Source organism: Paramormyrops kingsleyae, chromosome 1, assembly GCF_048594095.1.
Source record: "Paramormyrops kingsleyae isolate MSU_618 chromosome 1, PKINGS_0.4, whole genome shotgun sequence".
Taxonomy (NCBI): domain Eukaryota; kingdom Metazoa; phylum Chordata; class Actinopteri; order Osteoglossiformes; family Mormyridae; genus Paramormyrops; species Paramormyrops kingsleyae.
Genome location: NC_132797.1, coordinates 49,150,336 through 49,176,410, shown reverse-complemented (window position 1 = coordinate 49,176,410; position 26,075 = coordinate 49,150,336).

Sequence of the window (26,075 nt, the reverse complement as noted above, 5' to 3'; positions counted from 1 at the left end):
TCGAAAAAAAAACTTTATTATGAGCCTATACATGTAATGAAAGGCCCATATTACTCTTCACCTAGTTATGGGCCTATTCATGTAATGAAAGGCCCATATTACTCTTCACCTAGTAAACTACATTTTGCCAATTTGCGCTGAGCCCGTGAAAGGCACGGAGCTCACTTTGGTGCCAAATCGTAGGGCTTGCTTAGCTGGACGAATTGACATATCGATTGTCTCCGTACTCCTTACGGATTGCGTGCAATTGCCTCTCAAAGACGAAAAAAAAACTTTATTATTATTATGGGCCTATTCATGTAATGAAAGGCCCATATTACTCTTCACCTAGTAAACTACATTTTGCCAATTTGCGCTGAGCCCGTGAAAGGCACGGAGCACACTTTGGTGCCAAATCGTAGGGCTGACTTAGCTGCACGGATTGACATATCGATTGTTTCCGTACTCCTTACGGATAGCGGGCAATTGCCTCTCAAAGTCGAAAAAAAAACTTTATTATTATTTTTGGCCTATTTATGTAATGAAAGGCCCATATTACTCTTCACCTAGTAAACTACATTTTGCCAATTTGCGCTGAGCCCGTGAAAGGCACGGACCTCACTTGGGTGCCAAATCTTAGGGGTTACTTAGCTGCACGGATTGACATATCGTTTGTCTCCGTACTCCTTACGGATTGCGTGCAGTTGCCTCTCAAAGTCGAAAAAAAAACTTTATTATTATTATTATTATGGGCCTATTCATGTAATGAAAGGCCCATATTACTCTTCACCTAGTAAATTACATTTTGCCAATTTGCGCTGAGCCCGTGAAAGGCACGGACCTCACTTTGGTACCAAATCGTAGGGCTTACCTAGCCGGACGGAATGACATATCGATTGTCTCCGTACTCCTTACGGATAGCGTGCAATTGTCTCTCAAAGTCGAAAAAAAAATATTTATTATTATGGGCCTATTCATGTAATGAAAGGCCCATATAACTCTTCACCTAGTAAACTACATTTTGCCAATTTGCACTGAGACCGTGAAAGGCACGGAGCTCACTTTGGTGCCAAATCGTAGGGCTTACCTAGCCGGACGGAATGACATATCGTTCGTCTCCGTACTCCTTACGGATTGCGTGCAGTTGCCTCTCAAAGTCGAAAAAAAAACTTTATTATGAGCCTATACATGTAATGAAAGGCCCATATTACTCTTCACCTAGTTATGGGCCTATTCATGTAATGAAAGGCCCATATTACTCTTCACCTAGTAAACTACATTTTGCCAATTTGCGCTGAGCCCGTGAAAGGCACGGAGCTCACTTTGGTGCCAAATCGTAGGGCTTGCTTAGCTGGACGAATTGACATATCGATTGTCTCCGTACTCCTTACGGATTGCGTGCAATTGCCTCTCAAAGACGAAAAAAAAACTTTATTATTATTATGGGCCTATTCATGTAATGAAAGGCCCATATTACTCTTCACCTAGTAAACTACATTTTGCCAATTTGCGCTGAGCCCGTGAAAGGCACGGAGCACACTTTGGTGCCAAATCGTAGGGCTGACTTAGCTGCACGGATTGACATATCGATTGTTTCCGTACTCCTTACGGATAGCGGGCAATTGCCTCTCAAAGTCGAAAAAAAAACTTTATTATTATTTTTGGCCTATTTATGTAATGAAAGGCCCATATTACTCTTCACCTAGTAAACTACATTTTGCCAATTTGCGCTGAGCCCGTGAAAGGCACGGACCTCACTTGGGTGCCAAATCTTAGGGGTTACTTAGCTGCACGGATTGACATATCGTTTGTCTCCGTACTCCTTACGGATTGCGTGCAGTTGCCTCTCAAAGTCGAAAAAAAAACTTTATTATTATTATTATTATGGGCCTATTCATGTAATGAAAGGCCCATATTACTCTTCACCTAGTAAATTACATTTTGCCAATTTGCGCTGAGCCCTTGAATGGCACAGAGCTCACTTTGGTACCAAATCGTAGGGCATGCCTAGCCGGACGGATTGACATATCGGTTGTCTCCGTACTCCTTACGGATTGCGTGCAGTTGCCTCTCAAAGTCGAAAAAAAAACTTTATTATTATTATTATTATTATGGGCCTATTCATGTAATGAAAGGCCCATATTACTCTTCACCTAGTAAATTACATTTAGCCAGTTTGCGCTGAGCCCGTGAACGGCACGGAGCTCACTTTGATGCCAAATCGTAGGGCTTGCTTAGCTGGACGGATTGACATATCGTTTGTCTCCGTACTGCTTACGGATTGCGTGCAATTGCCTCTCAAAGTCGAAAAGAAAACTTTATTATGAGCCTATTCATGTAATGAAAGGCCCATATTACTCTTCACCTAGTTATGGGCCTATTCATGTAATGAAAGGCCCATATTACTCTTCACCTAGTTATGGGCCTATTCATGTAATGAAAGGCCCATATTACTCTTCACCTAGTAAACTACATTTTGCCAATTTGCGCTGAGCCCGTGAAAGGCTCGGACCTCACTTTGGTGCCAAATCTTAGGGCTAACTTAGCTGCACGGATTAACATATCGTTTGTCTCCGTACTGCTTACGGATTGCGTGCAATTGTCTCTCAAAATAAAAAAAAAAACTTTATTATTATGGGCCTATTCATGTAAAGAAAGGCCCATATTACTCTTCACCTAGTAAACTACATTTTGCCAATTTGCGCTGAGCCCGTGAAAGGCACAGACCTCACTTTGGTGCCAAATCTTAGGGGGTACTTAGCTGCACGGATTGACATATCGTTTGTCTCCGTACTCCTTACGGATTGCGTGCAGTTGCCTCTCAAATTCGAAAAAAAAACTTTATTATGAGCCTATTCATGTAATGAAAGGCCGATATTACTCTTCACCTAGTTATGGGCCTATTCATGTAATGAAAGGCCCATATTACTCTTCACCTAGTAAACTACATTTTGCCAATTTGCACTGAGACCGTGAAAGGCACGGAGCTCACTTTGGTGCCAAATCTTACCTAGCCGGATGGATTGACATATCGTTTGTCTCCGTACTCCTTACGGATTGCGTGCAGTTGCCTCTCAAAGTCGAAAAAAAAAAACTTTATTATTATTATTATTATTATTATTATGGGCCTATTCATGTAATGAAAGGCCCATATTACTCTTCACCTAGTAAACTACATTTTGCCAATTTGCGCTGAGCCCGTGAAAGGCACGGAGCTCACTTTGGTGCCAAATCGTAGGGCTTGCTTAGCTGGACGAATTGACATATCGATTGTCTCCGTACTCCTTACGGATTGCGTGCAATTGCCTCTCAAAGACGAAAAAAAAACTTTATTATTATTATGGGCCTATTCATGTAATGAAAGGCCCATATTACTCTTCACCTAGTAAACTACATTTTGCCAATTTGCGCTGAGCCCGTGAAAGGCACGGAGCACACTTTGGTGCCAAATCGTAGGGCTGACTTAGCTGCACGGATTGACATATCGATTGTTTCCGTACTCCTTACGGATAGCGGGCAATTGCCTCTCAAAGTCGAAAAAAAAACTTTATTATTTTTGGCCTATTTATGTAATGAAAGGCCCATATTACTCTTCACCTAGTAAACTACATTTTGCCAATTTGCGCTGAGCCCGTGAAAGGCACGGACCTCACTTGGGTGCCAAATCTTAGGGGTTACTTAGCTGCACGGATTGACATATCGTTTGTCTCCGTACTCCTTACGGATTGCGTGCAGTTGCCTCTCAAAGTCGAAAAAAAAACTTTATTATTATTATTATTATGGGCCTATTCATGTAATGAAAGGCCCATATTACTCTTCACCTAGTAAATTACATTTAGCCAGTTTGCGCTGTGCCCGTGAAAGTCACGGAGCTCACTTTGGTACCAAATCCTAGGGCTTACCTAGCCGGACGGAATGACATATCGATTGTCTCCGTACTCCTTACGGATAGCGTGCAATTGTCTCTCAAAGTCGAAAAAAAAAACTTTATTATTATGGGCCTATTCATGTAATGAAAGGCCCATATAACTCTTCACCTAGTAAACTACATTTTGCCAATTTGCACTGAGACCGTGAAAGGCACGGAGCTCACTTTGGTACCAAATCGTAGGGCTTACCTAGCCGGACGGAATGCCATATCGATTGTCTCCGTACTCCTTACGGATTGCGGGCAATTGCCTCTCAAAGTCGAAAAAAAAACTTTATTATTATTATTATTATTATGGGCCTATTCATGTAATGAAAGGCCCATATTACTCTTCACCTAGTAAATTACATTTAGCCAATTTGCGCTGAGCCCGTGAACGGCACGGAGCTCACTTTGATGCCAAATCGTAGGGCTTGCTTAGCTGGACGGATTGACATATCGTTTGTCTCCGTACTGCTTACGGATTGCGTGCAATTGCCTCTCAAAGTCGAAAAGAAAACTTTATTATGAGCCTATTCATGTAATGAAAGGCCCATATTACTCTTCACCTAGTTATGGGCCTATTCATGTAATGAAAGGCCCATATTACTCTTCACCTAGTTATGGGCCTATTCATGTAATGAAAGGCCCATATTACTCTTCACCTAGTAAACTACATTTTGCCAATTTGCGCTGAGCCCGTGAAAGGCTCGGACCTCACTTTGGTGCCAAATCTTAGGGCTAACTTAGCTGCACGGATTAACATATCGTTTGTCTCCGTACTGCTTACGGATTGCGTGCAATTGTCTCTCAAAATAAAAAAAAAAACTTTATTATTATGGGCCTATTCATGTAAAGAAAGGCCCATATTACTCTTCACCTAGTAAACTACATTTTGCCAATTTGCGCTGAGCCCGTGAAAGGCACAGACCTCACTTTGGTGCCAAATCTTAGGGGTTACTTAGCTGCACGGATTGACATATCGTTTGTCTCCGTACTCCTTACGGATTGCGTGCAGTTGCCTCTCAAATTCGAAAAAAAAACTTTATTATGAGCCTATTCATGTAATGAAAGGCCGATATTACTCTTCACCTAGTTATGGGCCTATTCATGTAATGAAAGGCCCATATTACTCTTCACCTAGTAAACTACATTTTGCCAATTTGCACTGAGACCGTGAAAGGCACGGAGCTCACTTTGGTGCCAAATCTTACCTAGCCGGACGGAATGCCATATCGATTGTCTCCGTACTCCTTACGGATTGCGGGCAATTGCCTCTCAAAGTCGAAAAAAAAACTTTATTATTATTGTTATTATGGGCCGATTCATGTAATGAAAGGCCCATATTACTCTTCACCTAGTAAATTACATTTTGCCAATTTGCGCTGAGCCTGTGAAAGGCACGGAGCTCACTTTGGTGCCATATCGTAGGGCTTACTTAGCTGCACGGATTGACATATCGTTTGTCTCCGTACTGCTTACAGATTGCGTGCAATTGCCTCTCAAAGTCGAAAAAAAAACTTTATTATTATTATTTATTATTTATTATGGGCCTATCCATGTAATGAAAGGCCCATATTACTCTTCACCTAGTAAATTACATTTTGCCAATTTGCGCTGAGCCCGTGAAAGGCACGGACCTCACTTTGGTGCCAAATCGTAGGGCTTGCCTAGCCGGACGGATTGAAATATCGGTTGTCTCGGTACTCCTTACGGATTGCGTGCAGTTGCCTCTCAAAGTCGAAAAAAAAACTTTATTATTATTATTTATTATTTATTATGGGCCTATCCATGTAATGAAAGGCCCATATTACTCTTCACCTAGTAAACTACATTTTGCCAATTTGCACTTTGCCCGTGAAAGGCACGGAGCTCACTTTGGTACCAAATTGTAGGGCTTACCTAGCCGGACGGAATGACATATCGATTGTCTCGGTACTCCTTACGGATTGCGTGCAGTTGCCTCTCAAAGTCGAAAAAAAAACTTTATTATTATTATTTATTATTTATTATGGGCCTATCCATGTAATGAAAGGCCCATATTACTCTTCACCTAGTAAACTACATTTTGCCAATTTGCACTTTGCCCGTGAAAGGCACGGAGCTCACTTTGGTACCAAATTGTAGGGCTTACCTAGCCGGACGGAATGACATATCGATTGTCTCTGTACTCCATACGGATAGCGTGCAATTGTCTCTCAAAGTCGAAAAAAAAACTTTATTATTATTTTTGGCCTATTTATGTAATGAAAGGCCCATATTACTCTTCACCTAGTAAATCACATTTTGCCAATTTGCACTGAGCCTGTGAAAGTCACGGAGCTCACTTTGGTACCAAATCCTAGGGCTTACCTAGCCGGACGGAATGACATATTGATTGTCTTCGTACTCCTTACGGATAGCGTGCAATTGTCTCTCAAAGTCGAAAAAAAAAACTTTATTATTATGGGCCTATTCATGTAATGAAAGGCCCATATAACTCTTCACCTAGTAAACTACATTTTGCCAATTTGCACTGAGACCGTGAAAGGCACGGAGCTCAGTTTGGTGCCAAATCGTAGGGCTTAACTAGCCGGACGGAATGACATATCGGTCGTCTCCATACTCCTTACGGATTGCGTGCAGTTGCCTCTCAAAGTCGAAAAAAAAACTTTATTATAATTATTGTTATTATGGGCCTAATCATGTAATGAAAGGCCCATATTACTCTTCACCTAGTAAATTACATTTTGCCAATTTGCGCTGAGCCTGTGAAAGACACAGAGCTCACTTTGGTGCCAAATCGTAGGGCTTACTTAGCTGCACGGATTGACATATCGTTTGTCTCCGTACTGCTTACGGATTGCGTGCAATTGCCTCTCAAAGTCGAAAAAAAAACTTTATTATTATTATGGGCCTATTCATGTAATGAAAGGCCCATATTACTCTTCACCTAGTAAATTACATTTAGCCAGTTTGCGCTGAGCCCGTGAAAGGCACGGAGCTCACTTTGATGCCAAATCGTAGGGCTTGCTTAGCTGGACGGATTGACATATCGTTTGTCTCCGTACTGCTTACGGATTGCGTGCAATTGCCTCTCAAAGTCGAAAAGAAAACTTTATTATGAGCCTATTCATGTAATGAAAGGCCCATATTACTCTTCACCTAGTTATGGGCCTATTCATGTAATGAAAGGCCCATATTACTCTTCACCTAGTTATGGGCCTATTCATGTAATGAAATGAATATTACTCTTCACCTAGTAAACTACATTTTGCCAATTTGCGCTGAGCCCGTGAAAGGCACGGACCTCACTTTGGTGCCAAATCGTAGGGCTAACTTAGCTGCACGGATTAACATATCGTTTGTCTCCGTACTGCTTACGGATTGCGTGCAATTGCCTCTCAAAATCAAAAAAAAAACTTTATTATTATGGGCCTATTCATGTAAAGAAAGGCCCATATTACTCTTCACCTAGTAAACTACATTTTGCCAATTTGCGCTGAGCCCGTGAATGGCACAGACCTCACTTTGGTGCCAAATCTTAGGGGTTACTTAGCTGCACGGATTGACATATCGTTTGTCTCCGTACTCCTTACGGATTGCGTGCAGTTGCCTCTCAAATTCGAAAAAAAAACTTTATTATGAGCCTATTCATGTAATGAAAGGCCGATATTACTCTTCACCTAGTTATGGGCCTATTCATGTAATGAAAGGCCCATATTACTCTTCACCTAGTAAACTACATTTTGCCAATTTGCGCTGAGCCCGTGAAAGGCACGGACCTCACTTTGGTGCCAAATCGTAGGGCTAACTTAGCTGCACGGATTAACATATCGTTTGTCTCCGTACTGCTTACGGATTGCGTGCAATTGTCTCTCAAAATCAAAAAAAAAACTTTATTATTATGGGCCTATTCATGTAATGAAAGGCCCATATTACTCTTCACCTAGTAAACTACATTTTGCCAATTTGCGCTGAGCCCGTGAAAGGCACGGACCTCACTTTGGTGCCAAATCTTAGGGGTTACTTAGCTGCACGGATTGACATATCGTTTGTCTCCGTACTCCTTACGGATTGCGTGCAGTTGCCTCTCAAAGTCGAAAAAAAAACGTTATTATTATTATTATTATGGGCCTATTCATGTAATGAAAGGCCCATATTACTCTTCACCTAGTAAATTACATTTAGCCAGTTTGCGCTGTGCCCGTGAAAGTCACGGAGCTCACTTTGGTACCAAATCCTAGGGCTTACCTAGCCGGACGGAATGACATATCGATTGTCTCCGTACTCCTTACGGATAGCGTGCAATTGTCTCTCAAAGTCGAAAAAAAAAACTTTATTATTATGGGCCTATTCATGTAATGAAAGGCCCATATAACTCTTCACCTAGTAAACTACATTTTGCCAATTTGCACTGAGACCGTGAAAGGCACGGAGCTCACTTTGGTGCCAAATCGTAGGGCTTACCTAGCCGGACGGAATGCCATATCGATTGTCTCCGTACTCCTTACGGATTGCGGGCAATTGCCTCTCAAAGTCGAAAAAAAAACTTTATTATTATTGTTATTATGGGCCTATTCATGTAATGAAAGGCCCATATTACTCTTCACCTAGTAAACTACATTTTGCCAATTTGCGCTGAGCCTGTGAAAGGCACGGAGCTCACTTTGGTACCAAATTGTAGGGCTTACCTAGCCGGACGGAATGACATATCGATTGTCTCTGTACTCCATACGGATAGCGTGCAATTGTCTCTCAAAGTCGAAAAAAAAACTTTATTATTATTTTTGGCCTATTTATGTAATGAAAGGCCCATATTACTCTTCACCTAGTAAATCACATTTTGCCAATTTGCACTGAGCCTGTGAAAGTCACGGAGCTCACTTTGGTACCAAATCCTAGGGCTTACCTAGCCGGACGGAATGACATATCGATCGTCTCCATACTCCTTACGGATTGCGTGCAGTTGCCTCTCAAAGTCGAAAAAAAAACTTTATTATAATTATTGTTATTATGGGCCTAATCATGTAATGAAAGGCCCATATTACTCTTCACCTAGTAAATTACATTTTGCCAATTTGCGCTGAGCCTGTGAAAGACACAGAGCTCACTTTGGTGCCAAATCGTAGGGCTTACTTAGCTGCACGGATTGACATATCGTTTGTCTCCGTACTGCTTACGGATTGCGTGCAATTGCCTCTCAAAGTCGAAAAAAAAACTTTATTATTATTATGGGCCTATTCATGTAATGAAAGGCCCATATTACTCTTCACCTAGTAAATTACATTTAGCCAGTTTGCGCTGAGCCCGTGAAAGGCACGGAGCTCACTTTGATGCCAAATCGTAGGGCTTGCTTAGCTGGACGGATTGACATATCGTTTGTCTCCGTACTGCTTACGGATTGCGTGCAATTGCCTCTCAAAGTCGAAAAGAAAACTTTATTATGAGCCTATTCATGTAATGAAAGGCCCATATTACTCTTCACCTAGTTATGGGCCTATTCATGTAATGAAAGGCCCATATTACTCTTCACCTAGTAAACTACATTTTGCCAATTTGCGCTGAGCCCGTGAAAGGCACGGAGCTCACTTTGGTGCCAAATCGTAGGGCTTGCTTAGCTGGACGAATTGACATATCGATTGTCTCCGTACTCCTTACGGATTGCGTGCAATTGCCTCTCAAAGTCGAAAAAAAAACTTTATTATTATTGTTATTATGGGCCGATTCATGTAATGAAAGGCCCATATTACTCTTCACCTAGTAAATTACATTTTGCCAATTTGCGCTGAGCCTGTGAAAGGCACGGAGCTCACTTTGGTGCCATATCGTAGGGCTTACTTAGCTGCACGGATTGACATATCGTTTGTCTCCGTACTGCTTACAGATTGCGTGCAATTGCCTCTCAAAGTCGAAAAAAAAACTTTATTATTATTATTTATTATTTATTATGGGCCTATCCATGTAATGAAAGGCCCATATTACTCTTCACCTAGTAAATTACATTTTGCCAATTTGCGCTGAGCCCGTGAAAGGCACGGACCTCACTTTGGTGCCAAATCGTAGGGCTTGCCTAGCCGGACGGATTGAAATATCGGTTGTCTCGGTACTCCTTACGGATTGCGTGCAGTTGCCTCTCAAAGTCGAAAAAAAAACTTTATTATTATTATTTATTATTTATTATGGGCCTATCCATGTAATGAAAGGCCCATATTACTCTTCACCTAGTAAACTACATTTTGCCAATTTGCACTTTGCCCGTGAAAGGCACGGAGCTCACTTTGGTACCAAATTGTAGGGCTTACCTAGCCGGACGGAATGACATATCGATTGTCTCGGTACTCCTTACGGATTGCGTGCAGTTGCCTCTCAAAGTCGAAAAAAAAACTTTATTATTATTATTTATTATTTATTATGGGCCTATCCATGTAATGAAAGGCCCATATTACTCTTCACCTAGTAAACTACATTTTGCCAATTTGCACTTTGCCCGTGAAAGGCACGGAGCTCACTTTGGTACCAAATTGTAGGGCTTACCTAGCCGGACGGAATGACATATCGATTGTCTCTGTACTCCATACGGATAGCGTGCAATTGTCTCTCAAAGTCGAAAAAAAAACTTTATTATTATTTTTGGCCTATTTATGTAATGAAAGGCCCATATTACTCTTCACCTAGTAAATCACATTTTGCCAATTTGCACTGAGCCTGTGAAAGTCACGGAGCTCACTTTGGTACCAAATCCTAGGGCTTACCTAGCCGGACGGAATGACATATTGATTGTCTTCGTACTCCTTACGGATAGCGTGCAATTGTCTCTCAAAGTCGAAAAAAAAAACTTTATTATTATGGGCCTATTCATGTAATGAAAGGCCCATATAACTCTTCACCTAGTAAACTACATTTTGCCAATTTGCACTGAGACCGTGAAAGGCACGGAGCTCAGTTTGGTGCCAAATCGTAGGGCTTAACTAGCCGGACGGAATGACATATCGGTCGTCTCCATACTCCTTACGGATTGCGTGCAGTTGCCTCTCAAAGTCGAAAAAAAAACTTTATTATAATTATTGTTATTATGGGCCTAATCATGTAATGAAAGGCCCATATTACTCTTCACCTAGTAAATTACATTTTGCCAATTTGCGCTGAGCCTGTGAAAGACACAGAGCTCACTTTGGTGCCAAATCGTAGGGCTTACTTAGCTGCACGGATTGACATATCGTTTGTCTCCGTACTGCTTACGGATTGCGTGCAATTGCCTCTCAAAGTCGAAAAAAAAACTTTATTATTATTATGGGCCTATTCATGTAATGAAAGGCCCATATTACTCTTCACCTAGTAAATTACATTTAGCCAGTTTGCGCTGAGCCCGTGAAAGGCACGGAGCTCACTTTGATGCCAAATCGTAGGGCTTGCTTAGCTGGACGGATTGACATATCGTTTGTCTCCGTACTGCTTACGGATTGCGTGCAATTGCCTCTCAAAGTCGAAAAGAAAACTTTATTATGAGCCTATTCATGTAATGAAAGGCCCATATTACTCTTCACCTAGTTATGGGCCTATTCATGTAATGAAAGGCCCATATTACTCTTCACCTAGTTATGGGCCTATTCATGTAATGAAATGAATATTACTCTTCACCTAGTAAACTACATTTTGCCAATTTGCGCTGAGCCCGTGAAAGGCACGGACCTCACTTTGGTGCCAAATCGTAGGGCTAACTTAGCTGCACGGATTAACATATCGTTTGTCTCCGTACTGCTTACGGATTGCGTGCAATTGCCTCTCAAAATAAAAAAAAAAACTTTATTATTATGGGCCTATTCATGTAAAGAAAGGCCCATATTACTCTTCACCTAGTAAACTACATTTTGCCAATTTGCGCTGAGCCCGTGAAAGGCACAGACCTCACTTTGGTGCCAAATCTTAGGGGTTACTTAGCTGCACGGATTGACATATCGTTTGTCTCCGTACTCCTTACGGATTGCGTGCAGTTGCCTCTCAAATTCGAAAAAAAAACTTTATTATGAGCCTATTCATGTAATGAAAGGCCGATATTACTCTTCACCTAGTTATGGGCCTATTCATGTAATGAAAGGCCCATATTACTCTTCACCTAGTAAACTACATTTTGCCAATTTGCGCTGAGCCCGTGAAAGGCACGGACCTCACTTTGGTGCCAAATCGTAGGGCTAACTTAGCTGCACGGATTAACATATCGTTTGTCTCCGTACTGCTTACGGATTGTGTGCAATTGTCTCTCAAAATCAAAAAAAAAACTTTATTATTATGGGCCTATTCATGTAAAGAAAGGCCCATATTACTCTTCACCTAGTAAACTACATTTTGCCAATTTGCGCTGAGCCCGTGAAAGGCACAGACCTCACTTTGGTGCCAAATCTTAGGGGTTACTTAGCTGCACGGATTGACATATCGTTTGTCTCCGTACTCCTTACGGATTGCGTGCAGTTGCCTCTCAAATTCGAAAAAAAAACTTTATTATGAGCCTATTCATGTAATGAAAGGCCGATATTACTCTTCACCTAGTTATGGGCCTATTCATGTAATGAAAGGCCCATATTACTCTTCACCTAGTAAACTACATTTTGCCAATTTGCACTGAGACCGTGAAAGGCACGGAGCTCACTTTGGTGCCAAATCTTACCTAGCCGGATGGATTGACATATCGTTTGTCTCCGTACTCCTTACGGATTGCGTGCAGTTGCCTCTCAAAGTCGAAAAAAAAAAACTTTATTATTATTATTATTATTATTATGGGCCTATTCATGTAATGAAAGGCCCATATTACTCTTCACCTAGTAAACTACATTTTGCCAAATTGCGCTGAGCCCGTGAAAGGCACGGACCTCACTTTGGTGCCAAATCGTAGGGCTTACTTAGCTGCATGGATTGACATATCGTTTGTCTCCGTACTGCTTACGGATTGCGTGCAATTGCCTCTCAAAGTCGAAAAAAAACTTTATTATTTATTATGAGCCTATTCATGTAATGAAAGGCCCATATTACTCTTCACCTAGTAAACTACATTTTGCCAATTTGCGCTGAGCCCGTGAAAGGCACGGACCTCACTTTGGTGCCAAATCGTAGGGCTAACTTAGCTGCACGGATTAACATATCGTTTGTCTCCGTACTGCTTACGGATTGCGTGCAATTGTCTCTCAAAATCAAAAAAAAAACTTTATTATTATGGGCCTATTCATGTAATGAAAGGCCCATATTACTCTTCACCTAGTAAACTACATTTTGCCAATTTGCGCTGAGCCCGTGAAAGGCACGGACCTCACTTTGGTGCCAAATCTTAGGGGTTACTTAGCTGCACGGATTGACATATCGTTTGTCTCCGTACTCCTTACGGATTGCGTGCAGTTGCCTCTCAAAGTCGAAAAAAAAACGTTATTATTATTATTATTATGGGCCTATTCATGTAATGAAAGGCCCATATTACTCTTCACCTAGTAAATTACATTTAGCCAGTTTGCGCTGTGCCCGTGAAAGTCACGGAGCTCACTTTGGTACCAAATCCTAGGGCTTACCTAGCCGGACGGAATGACATATCGATTGTCTCCGTACTCCTTACGGATAGCGTGCAATTGTCTCTCAAAGTCGAAAAAAAAAACTTTATTATTATGGGCCTATTCATGTAATGAAAGGCCCATATAACTCTTCACCTAGTAAACTACATTTTGCCAATTTGCACTGAGACCGTGAAAGGCACGGAGCTCACTTTGGTGCCAAATCGTAGGGCTTACCTAGCCGGACGGAATGCCATATCGATTGTCTCCGTACTCCTTACGGATTGCGGGCAATTGCCTCTCAAAGTCGAAAAAAAAACTTTATTATTATTGTTATTATGGGCCTATTCATGTAATGAAAGGCCCATATTACTCTTCACCTAGTAAATTACATTTTGCCAATTTGCGCTGAGCCTGTGAAAGGCACGGAGCTCACTTTGGTACCAAATTGTAGGGCTTACCTAGCCGGACGGAATGACATATCGATTGTCTCTGTACTCCATACGGATAGCGTGCAATTGTCTCTCAAAGTCGAAAAAAAAACTTTATTATTATTTTTGGCCTATTTATGTAATGAAAGGCCCATATTACTCTTCACCTAGTAAATCACATTTTGCCAATTTGCACTGAGCCTGTGAAAGTCACGGAGCTCACTTTGGTACCAAATCCTAGGGCTTACCTAGCCGGACGGAATGACATATCGATCGTCTCCATACTCCTTACGGATTGCGTGCAGTTGCCTCTCAAAGTCGAAAAAAAAACTTTATTATAATTATTGTTATTATGGGCCTAATCATGTAATGAAAGGCCCATATTACTCTTCACCTAGTAAATTACATTTTGCCAATTTGCGCTGAGCCTGTGAAAGACACAGAGCTCACTTTGGTGCCAAATCGTAGGGCTTACTTAGCTGCACGGATTGACATATCGTTTGTCTCCGTACTGCTTACGGATTGCGTGCAATTGCCTCTCAAAGTCGAAAAAAAAACTTTATTATTATTATGGGCCTATTCATGTAATGAAAGGCCCATATTACTCTTCACCTAGTAAATTACATTTAGCCAGTTTGCGCTGAGCCCGTGAAAGGCACGGAGCTCACTTTGATGCCAAATCGTAGGGCTTGCTTAGCTGGACGGATTGACATATCGTTTGTCTCCGTACTGCTTACGGATTGCGTGCAATTGCCTCTCAAAGTCGAAAAGAAAACTTTATTATGAGCCTATTCATGTAATGAAAGGCCCATATTACTCTTCACCTAGTTATGGGCCTATTCATGTAATGAAAGGCCCATATTACTCTTCACCTAGTAAACTACATTTTGCCAATTTGCGCTGAGCCCGTGAAAGGCACGGAGCTCACTTTGGTGCCAAATCGTAGGGCTTGCTTAGCTGGACGAATTGACATATCGATTGTCTCCGTACTCCTTACGGATTGCGTGCAATTGCCTCTCAAAGTCGAAAAAAAAAACTTTATTATGAGCCTATTCATGTAATGAAAGGCCCATATTACTCTTCACCTAGTTATGGGCCTATTCATGTAATGAAAGGCCCATATTACTCTTCACCTAGTAAACTACATTTTGCCAATTTGCGCTGAGCCCGTGAAAGGCACGGACCTCACTTTGGTGCCAAATCGTAGGGCTAACTTAGCTGCACGGATTAACATATCGTTTGTCTCCGTACTGCTTACGGATTGCGTGCAATTGTCTCTCAAAATCAAAAAAAAAACTTTATTATTATGGGCCTATTCATGTAATGATAGGCCCATATTACTCTTCACCTAGTAAACTACATTTTGCCAATTTGCGCTGAGCCCGTGAAAGGCACGGACCTCACTTTGGTGCCAAATCATAGGGCTTGCTTAGCTGGACGGATTGACATATGGCTTGTCTCCGTACTCTTTACGGATTGCGTGCAATTGCCTCTCAAATTAAAAAAAAAAACTTTATTATTATTATTATTATGGGCCTATTAATGTAATGAAAGGCCCATATTACTCTTCACCTAGTAAACTACATTTTGCCAATTTGCACTGAGACCGTGAAAGGCACGGAGCTCACTTTGGTGCCAAATCTTACCTAGCCGGACGGATTGACATATCGTTTGTCTCCGTACTCCTTACGGATTGCGTGCAGTTGCCTCTCAAAGTCGAAAAAAAAAAACTTTATTATTATTATTATTATTATGGGCCTATTCATGTAATGAAAGGCCCATATTACTCTTCACCTAGTAAATTACATTTAGCCAGTTTGCGCTGAGCCCGTGAAAGGCACGGACCTCACTTTGGTGCCAAATCGTAGGGCTTGCTTAGCTGGACGGATTGACATATGGCTTGTCTCCGTACTCTTTACGGATTGCGTGCAATTGCCTCTCAAATTAAAAAAAAAACTTTATTATTATTATTATTATTATGGGCCTATTAATGTAATGAAAGGCCCATATTACTCTTCACCTAGTAAACTACATTTTGCCAATTTGCACTGAGACCGTGAAAGGCACGGAGCTCACTTTGGTGCCAAATCTTACCTAGCCGGATGGATTGACATATCGTTTGTCTCCGTACTGCTTACGGATTGCGTGCAATTGCCTCTCAAAGTCGAAAAAAAACTTTATTATTTATTATTGGCCTATTCATGTAATGAAAGGCCCATATTACTCTTCACCTAGTAAACTACATTTTGCCAATTTGCACTGAGACCGTGAAAGGCACGGAGCTCACTTTGGTGCCAAATCTTACCTAGCCGGATGGATTGACATATCGTTTGTCTCCGTACTCCTTACGGATTGCGTGCAATTGCCTCTCAAAGTCGAAAAAAAAACTTTATTATGAGCCTATTCATGTAATGCAAGGCCCATATTACTCTTCACCTAGTTATGGGCCTATTCATGTAATGAAAGGCCCATATTACTCTTCACCTAGTAAACTACATTTTGCCAATTTGCGCTGAGCCCGTGAAAGGCACGGACCTCACTTTGGTGCCAAATCGTAGGGCTTACTTAGCTGCACGGATTCACATATCGTTTGTCTCCGTACTGCTTACGGATTGCGTGCAATTGCCTCTCAAATAAATAAAAAAACTTTATTATTATTATTATTATTATTATTATGGGCCTATTAATGTAATGAAAGGCCCATATTACTCTTCACCTAGTAAACTACATTTTGCCAATTTGCACTGAGACCGTGAAAGGCACGGAGCTCACTTTGGTGCCAAATCATACCAAGCCGGACGGAATGACATATCGTTTGTCTCCGTACTGCTTACGGATTGCGTGCAATTGCCTCTCAAAGTCGAAAAAAAAAACTTTATTATTATTATGGGCCTATTCATGTAATGAAAGGCCCATATTACTCTTCACCTAGTAAATTACATTTTGCCAATTTGCGCTGAGCCCTTGAATGGCACAGAGCTCACTTTTTGGTACGAAATCGTAGGGCTTGCCTAGCCGGACGGATTGACATATCGTTTGTCTCCGTACTCCTTACGGATTGCGTGCAGTTGCCTCTCAAAGTCGAAAAAAAAAAACTTTATTATTATTATTATTATTATTATTATTATTGGCCTATTCATGTAATGAAAGGCCCATATTACTCTTCACCTAGTAAATTACATTTAGCCAGTTTGCGCTGAGCCCGTGAAAGGCACGGAGCTCACTTTGGTGGCAAATCGTAGGGCTTGCTTAGCTGGACGGATTGACATATCGTTTGTCTCCGTACTGCTTACGGACTGCGTGCAATTGCCTCTCAAAGTCGAAAAAAAAACTTTATTATGAGCCTATTCATGTAATGAAAGGCCCATATTACTCTTCACCTAGTTATGGGCCTATTCATGTAATGAAAGGCCCATATTACTCTTCACCTAGTAAACTACATTTTGCCAATTTGCGCTGAGCCCGTGAAAGGCACGGACCTCACTTTGGTGCCAAATCGTAGGGCTTACTTAGTTGCACGGATTGACATATCGTTTGTCTCCGTACTGCTTACGGATTGCGTGCAATTACCTCTCAAAATCGAAAAAAACTTTATTATTTATTATGGGCCTATTCATGTAATGAAAGGCCCATATTACTCTTCACCTAGTAAACTACATTTTGCCAATTTGCGCTGAGCCCGTGAAAGGCACGGACCTCACTTTGGTGCCAAATCATAGGGCTTGCTTAGCTGGACGGATTGACATATGGCTTGTCTCCGTACTCTTTACGGATTGCGTGCAATTGCCTCTCAAATTAAAAAAAAAACTTTATTATTATTATTATTATGGGCCTATTAATGTAATGAAAGGCCCATATTACTCTTCACCTAGTAAACTACATTTTGCCAATTTGCACTGAGACCGTGAAAGGCACAGAGCTCACTTTGGTGCCAAATCGTAGGGCTTGCTTAGCTGGACGGATTGACATATGGCTTGTCTCTGTACTCTTTACGGATTGCGTGGAATTGCCTCTCAAATTAAAAAAAAAACTTTATTATTATTATTATTATGGGCCTATTAATGTAATGAAAGGCCCATTTTACTCTTCACCTAGTAAACTACATTTTGCCAATTTGCGCTGAGCCCTTAAAGGCACGGAGCTCACTTTGGTGCCAAATCGTAGGGCTTACTTAGCTGCACGGATTGACAAATCGTTTGTCTCCGTACTGCTTACGGATTGCGTACAATTGCCTCTCAAAGTCGAAAAAAAAACTTTATTATTATTATGGGCCGATTCATGTAATGAAAGGCCCATATTACTCTTCACCTAGTAAACTACATTTTGCCAATTTGCGCTGAGCCCGTGAAAGGCACGGAGCTCACTTTGGTGCCAAATCGTAGGGCTTACTTAGCTGCATGGATTGACATATCGTTTGTCTCCGTACTGCTTACGGATTGCGTGCAATTGCTTCTCAAAGTCGAAAAAAAAAACTTTATTATTATTATGGGCCTATTCATGTAATGAAAGGCCCATATTACTCTTCACCTAGTAAACTACATTTTGCCAATTTGCGCTGAGCCCGTGAAAGGCACGGACCTCACTTTGGTGCCAAATCGTAGGGCTTACTTAGTTGCACGGATTGACATATCGTTTGTCTCCGTACTGCTTACGGATTGCGTGCAATTACCTCTCAAAATCGAAAAAAAACTTTATTATTTATTATGGGCCTATTCATGTAATGAAAGGCCCATATTACTCTTCACCTAGTAAACTACATTTTGCCAATTTGCGCTGAGCCCGTGAAAGGCACGGACCTCACTTTGGTGCCAAATCATAGGGCTTGCTTAGCTGGACGGATTGACATATGGCTTGTCTCCGTACTCTTTACGGATTGCGTGCAATTGCCTCTCAAATTAAAAAAAAAAACTTTATTATTATTATTATTATGGGCCTATTAATGTAATGAAAGGCCCATATTACTCTTCACCTAGTAAACTACATTTTGCCAATTTGCACTGAGACCGTGAAAGGCACGGAGCTCACTTTGGTGCCAAATCTTACCTAGCCGGACGGATTGACATATCGTTTGTCTCCGTACTCCTTACGGATTGCGTGCAGTTGCCTCTCAAAGTCGAAAAAAAAAAACTTTATTATTATTATTATTATTATGGGCCTATTCATGTAATGAAAGGCCCATATTACTCTTCACCTAGTAAATTACATTTAGCCAGTTTGCGCTGAGCCCGTGAAAGGCACGGACCTCACTTTGGTGCCAAATCGTAGGGCTTGCTTAGCTGGACGGATTGACATATGGCTTGTCTCCGTACTCTTTACGGATTGCGTGCAATTGCCTCTCAAATTAAAAAAAAAAACTTTATTATTATTATTATTATTATGGGCCTATTAATGTAATGAAAGGCCCATATTACTCTTCACCTAGTAAACTACATTTTGCCAATTTGCACTGAGACCGTGAAGGGCACGGAGCTCACTTTGGTGCCAAATCTTACCTAGCCGGATGGATTGACATATCGTTTGTCTCCGTACTGCTTACGGATTGCGTGCAATTGCCTCTCAAAGTCGAAAAAAAACTTTATTATTTATTATTGGCCTATTCATGTAATGAAAGGCCCATATTACTCTTCACCTAGTAAACTACATTTTGCCAATTTGCACTGAGACCGTGAAAGGCACGGAGCTCACTTTGGTGCCAAATCATACCAAGCCGGACGGAATGACATATCGTTTGTCTCCGTACTGCTTACGGATTGCGTGCAATTGCCTCTCAAAGTCGAAAAAAAAACTTTATTATTATTATGGGCCTATTCATGTAATGAAAGGCCCATATTACTCTTCACCTAGTAAATTACATTTTGCCAATTTGCGCTGAGCCCTTGAATGGCACAGAGCTCACTTTTTGGTACCAAATCGTAGGGCTTGCCTAGCCGGACGGATTGACATATCGTTTGTCTCCGTACTCCTTACGGATTGCGTGCAGTTGCCTCTCAAAGTCGAAAAAAAAAAACTTTATTATTATTATTATTATTATTATTATTGGCCTATTCATGTAATGAAAGGCCCATATTACTCTTCACCTAGTAAATTACATTTAGCCAGTTTGCGCTGAGCCCGTGAAAGGCACGGAGCTCACTTTGGTGGCAAATCGTAGGGCTTGCTTAGCTGGACGGATTGACATATCGTTTGTCTCCGTACTGCTTACGGACTGCGTGCAATTGCCTCTCAAAGTCGAAAAAAAAACTTTATTATGAGCCTATTCATGTAATGAAAGGCCCATATTACTCTTCACCTAGTTATGGGCCTATTCATGTAATGAAAGGCCCATATTACTCTTCACCTAGTAAACTACATTTTGCCAATTTGCGCTGAGCCCGTGAAAGGCACGGACCTCACTTTGGTGCCAAATCGTAGGGCTTACTTAGTTGCACGGATTGACATATCGTTTGTCTCCGTACTGCTTACGGATTGCGTGCAATTACCTCTCAAAATCGAAAAAAACTTTATTATTTATTATGGGCCTATTCATGTAATGAAAGGCCCATATTACTCTTCACCTAGTAAACTACATTTTGCCAATTTGCGCTGAGCCCGTGAAAGGCACGGACCTCACTTTGGTGCCAAATCATAGGGCTTGCTTAGCTGGACGGATTGACATATGGCTTGTCTCCGTACTCTTTACGGATTGCGTGCAATTGCCTCTCAAATTAAAAAAAAAACTTTATTATTATTATTATTATGGGCCTATTAATGTAATGAAAGGCCCATATTACTCTTCACCTAGTAAACTACATTTTGCCAATTTGCACTGAGACCGTGAAAGGCACGGAGCTCACTTTGGTGCCAAATCGTAGGGCTTGCTTAGCTGGACGGATTGACATATGGCTTGTCTCCGTACTCTTTACGGATTGCGTGGAATTGCCTCTCAAATTAAAAAAAAAAACTTTATTATTATTATTATTATGGGCCTATTAATGTAATGAAAGGCCCATTTTACTCTTCACCTAGTAAACTACATTTTGCCAATTTGCGCTGAGCCCTTAAAGGCACGGAGCTCACTTTGGTGCCAAATCGTAGGGCTTACTTAGCTGCACGGATTGACAAATCGTTTGTCTCCGTACTGCTTACGGATTGCGTACAATTGCCTCTCAAAGTCGAAAAAAAAACTTTATTATTATTATGGGCCTATTCATGTAATGAAAGGCCCATATTACTCTTCACCTAGTAAACTACATTTTGCCAATTTGCGCTGAGCCCGTGAAAGGCACGGAGCTCACTTTGGTGCCAAATCGTAGGGCTTACTTAGCTGCATGGATTGACATATCGTTTGTCTCCGTACTGCTTACGGATTGCGTGCAATTGCTTCTCAAAGTCGAAAAAAAAACTTTATTATTATTATGGGCCTATTCATGTAATGAAAGGCCCATATTACTCTTCACCTAGTAAACTACATTTTGCCAATTTGCGCTGAGCCCGTGAAAGGCACGGAGCTCACTTTGGTGCCAAATCGTAGGGCTTACTCAGCTGCATGGATTGACATATCGTTTGTCTCCGTACTGCTTACGGATTGCGTGCAATTGCTTCTCAAAGTCGAAAAAAAAACTTTATTATTATTATGGGCCTATTCATGTAATGAAAGGCCCATATTATTCTTCACCTAGTAAATTACATTTAGCCAGTTTGCGCTGAGCCCGTGAAAGGCACGGAGCTCACTTTGGTGCCAAATCATAGGGCTTACTTAGCTGCATGGATTGACATATCGTTTGTCTCCGTACTGCTTACGGATTGCGTGCAATTGCCTCTCAAAGTCGAAAAAAAACTTTATTATTTATTATGGGCCTATTCATGTAATGAAAGGCCCATATTACTCTTCACCTAGTAAACTACATTTTGCCAATTTGCGCTGAGCCCTTAAAGGCACGGAGCTCACTTTGGTGCCAAATCGTAGGGCTTACTTAGCTGCACGGATTGACAAATCGTTTGTCTCCGTACTGCTTACGGATTGCGTACAATTGCCTCTCAAAGTCGAAAAAAAACTTTATTATTTATTATGGGCCTATTCATGTAATGAAAGGCCCATATTACTCTTCACCTAGTAAATTACATTTTGCCAATTTGCGCTGAGCCCGTGAAAGGCACGGAGCTCACTTTGGTGCCAAATCATAGGGCTTGCTTAGACGGACAGATTGACATATCGATTGTCTCCGTACTCCTTACGGATTGCGTGCAGTTGCCTCTCAAAGTCGAAAAAAAAACTTTATTATTATTATGGGCCTATTCATGTAATGAAAGGCCCATATTATTCTTCACCTAGTAAATTACATTTAGCCAGTTTGCGCTGAGCCCGTGAAAGGCACGGAGCTCAATTTGGTGCCAAATCGTAGGGCTTACTTAGCTGCATGGATTGACATATCGTTTGTCTCCGTACTGCTTACGGATTGCGTGCAATTGCTTCTCAAAGTCGAAAAAAAACTTTATTATTATTATGGGCCTATTCATGTAATGAAAGGCCCATATTACTCTTCACCTAGTAAACTACATTTTGCCAATTTGCGCTGAGCCCGTGAAAGGCACGGAGCTCACTTTGGTGCCAAATCGTAGGGCTTGATTAGCTGGACGAATTGACATATCGTTTGTCTCCAGGCTCCTTATGGATTGCGTGCAATTCCCTCTCAAAGTGGAAAAAAAAACTTTATTATTATTATGGGCCTATTCATGTAATGAAAGGCCCATATTACTCTTCACCTAGTAAATTACATTTTGCCAATTTGCGCTGAGCCCGTGAATGGCATGGAGCTCACTTTGGTACCAAATCGTAGGGCTTGCCTAGCCGGACGGATTGACATATCAATTGTCTCCGTACTCCTTACGGATTGCGTGCAGTTGCCTCTCAAATTCGAAAAAAAAACTTTATTATTGTTATTATGGGCCTATTCATGAAATGAAAGGCCCATATTACTCTTCACCTAGTAAATTACATTTTGCCAATTTGCACTGAGCCCGTGAAAGGCACGGAGCTCACTTTGGTACCAAATCGTAGGGCTTACCTAGCCGAACGGAATGACATATCGATTGACTCCGTACTGCTTACGGATTGCGTGCAATTGCCTCTCAAATTCGAAAAAAAACTTTATTATTTATTATTATGGGCCTATTCATGTAATGAAAGGCCCATATTACTCTTCACCTAGTAAATTACATTTTGCCAATTTGCGCTGAGCCTGTGAAAGGCACGGAGCTCACTTTGGTGGCAAATCGTAGAGCTTGGTTAGCCGGACGGATTGACATATCGTTTGTCTCCGTCCTCCTTACGGATTGCGTGCAATTGCCTCTCAAAGTCGAAAAAAAACTTTATTTATTATGGGCCTATTCATGTAATGAAAGGCCCATATTACTCTTCACCTAGTAAATTACATGTTGCCAATTTGCGCTGAGCCCATGAAAGGCACGGAGCTCACTTTGGTGCCAAATCGTAGGGCTTGCTTAGCTGGACGGATTGACATATCGTTTGTCTCCGTACTCCTTACAGATTGCGTGCAATCGCCTCTCAAAGTCGAAAAAAAACTTTATTATTATGGGCCTATTCATGTAATGAAAGGCCCATATTGTTCTTCACCTAGTAAACTACATTTTGCCAATTTGCGCTGAGCCCGTGAAAGGCACGGAGCTCACTTTGGTGCCAAATCGTAGGGCTTACTTAGCTGCACGGATTGACATATCGTTTGTCTCCGTACTCCTTACGGATTGCGTGCAGTTGGCTCTCAAAGTGGGAAAAAAAACTTTATTATTATTATGGGCCTATTCATGTAATGAAAGGCCCATATTATTATGGGCCTATTCATGTAATGAAAGGCCCATATTACTCTTCACCTAGTAAATTACATTTTGCCAATTTGCGCTGAACCCGTGAATGGCACGGAGCTCACTTTGGTAACAAATCGTAGGGCTTACTTAGCTGCACGGATTGACATATCGTTTGTCTCCGTACTGCTTACGGATTGCGTGCAATTACCTCTCAAAATCGAAAAAAAACTTTATTATTTATTATGGGCCTATTCATGTAATGAAAGGCCCATATTACTCTTCACCTAGTAAACTACATTTTGCCAATTTGCGCTGAGCCCGTGAAAGGCACGGACCTCACTTTGGTGCCAAATCATAGGGCTTGCTTAGCTGGACGGATTGACATATGGCTTGTCTCCGTACTCTTTACGGATTGCGTGCAATTGCCTCTCAAATTAAAAAAAAAACTTTATTATTATTATTATTATGGGCCTATTAATGTAATGAAAGGCCCATATTACTCTTCACCTAGTAAACTACATTTTGCCAATTTGCACTGAGACCGTGAAAGGCACGGAGCTCACTTTGGTGCCAAATCGTAGGGCTTGCTTAGCTGGACGGATTGACATATGGCTTGTCTCCGTACTCTTTACGGATTGCGTGGAATTGCCTCTCAAATTAAAAAAAAAAACTTTATTATTATTATTATTATGGGCCGATTAATGTAATGAAAGGCCCATTTTACTCTTCACCTAGTAAACTACATTTTGCCAATTTGCGCTGAGCCCTTAAAGGCACGGAGCTCACTTTGGTGCCAAATCGTAGGGCTTACTTAGCTGCACGGATTGACAAATCGTTTGTCTCCGTACTGCTTACGGATTGCGTACAATTGCCTCTCAAAGTCGAAAAAAAAACTTTATTATTATTATGGGCCTATTCATGTAATGAAAGGCCCATATTACTCTTCACCTAGTAAACTACATTTTGCCAATTTGCGCTGAGCCCGTGAAAGGCACGGAGCTCACTTTGGTGCCAAATCGTAGGGCTTACTTAGCTGCATGGATTGACATATCGTTTGTCTCCGTACTGCTTACGGATTGCGTGCAATTGCTTCTCAAAGTCGAAAAAAAAACTTTATTATTATTATGGGCCTATTCATGTAATGAAAGGCCCATATTACTCTTCACCTAGTAAATTACATTTTGCCAATTTGCGCTGAGCCCGTGAAAGGCACGGAGCTCACTTTGGTGCCAAATCATAGGGCTTGCTTAGACGGACAGATTGACATATCGATTGTCTCCGTACTCCTTACGGATTGCGTGCAGTTGCCTCTCAAAGTCGAAAAAAAAACTTTATTATTATTATGGGCCTATTCATGTAATGAAAGGCCCATATTATTCTTCACCTAGTAAATTACATTTAGCCAGTTTGCGCTGAGCCCGTGAAAGGCACGGAGCTCAATTTGGTGCCAAATCGTAGGGCTTACTTAGCTGCATGGATTGACATATCGTTTGTCTCCGTACTGCTTACGGATTGCGTGCAATTGCTTCTCAAAGTCGAAAAAAAAACTTTATTATTATTATGGGCCTATTCATGTAATGAAAGGCCCATATTACTCTTCACCTAGTAAACTACATTTTGCCAATTTGCGCTGAGCCCGTGAAAGGCACGGAGCTCACTTTGGTGCCAAATCGTAGGGCTTGATTAGCTGGACGAATTGACATATCGTTTGTCTCCAGGCTCCTTATGGATTGCGTGCAATTCCCTCTCAAAGTGGAAAAAAAAACTTTATTATTATTATGGGCCTATTCATGTAATGAAAGGCCCATATTACTCTTCACCTAGTAAATTACATTTTGCCAATTTGCGCTGAGCCCGTGAATGGCATGGAGCTCACTTTGGTACCAAATCGTAGGGCTTGCCTAGCCGGACGGATTGACATATCAATTGTCTCCGTACTCCTTACGGATTGCGTGCAGTTGCCTCTCAAATTCGAAAAAAAAACTTTATTATTGTTATTATGGGCCTATTCATGAAATGAAAGGCCCATATTACTCTTCACCTAGTAAATTACATTTTGCCAATTTGCACTGAGCCCGTGAAAGGCACGGAGCTCACTTTGGTACCAAATCGTAGGGCTTACCTAGCCGAACGGAATGACATATCGATTGACTCCGTACTGCTTACGGATTGCGTGCAATTGCCTCTCAAATTCGAAAAAAAACTTTATTATTTATTATTATGGGCCTATTCATGTAATGAAAGGCCCATATTACTCTTCACCTAGTAAATTACATTTTGCCAATTTGCGCTGAGCCTGTGAAAGGCACGGAGCTCACTTTGGTGGCAAATCGTAGAGCTTGGTTAGCCGGACGGATTGACATATCGTTTGTCTCCGTCCTCCTTACGGATTGCGTGCAATTGCCTCTCAAAGTCGAAAAAAAACTTTATTTATTATGGGCCTAT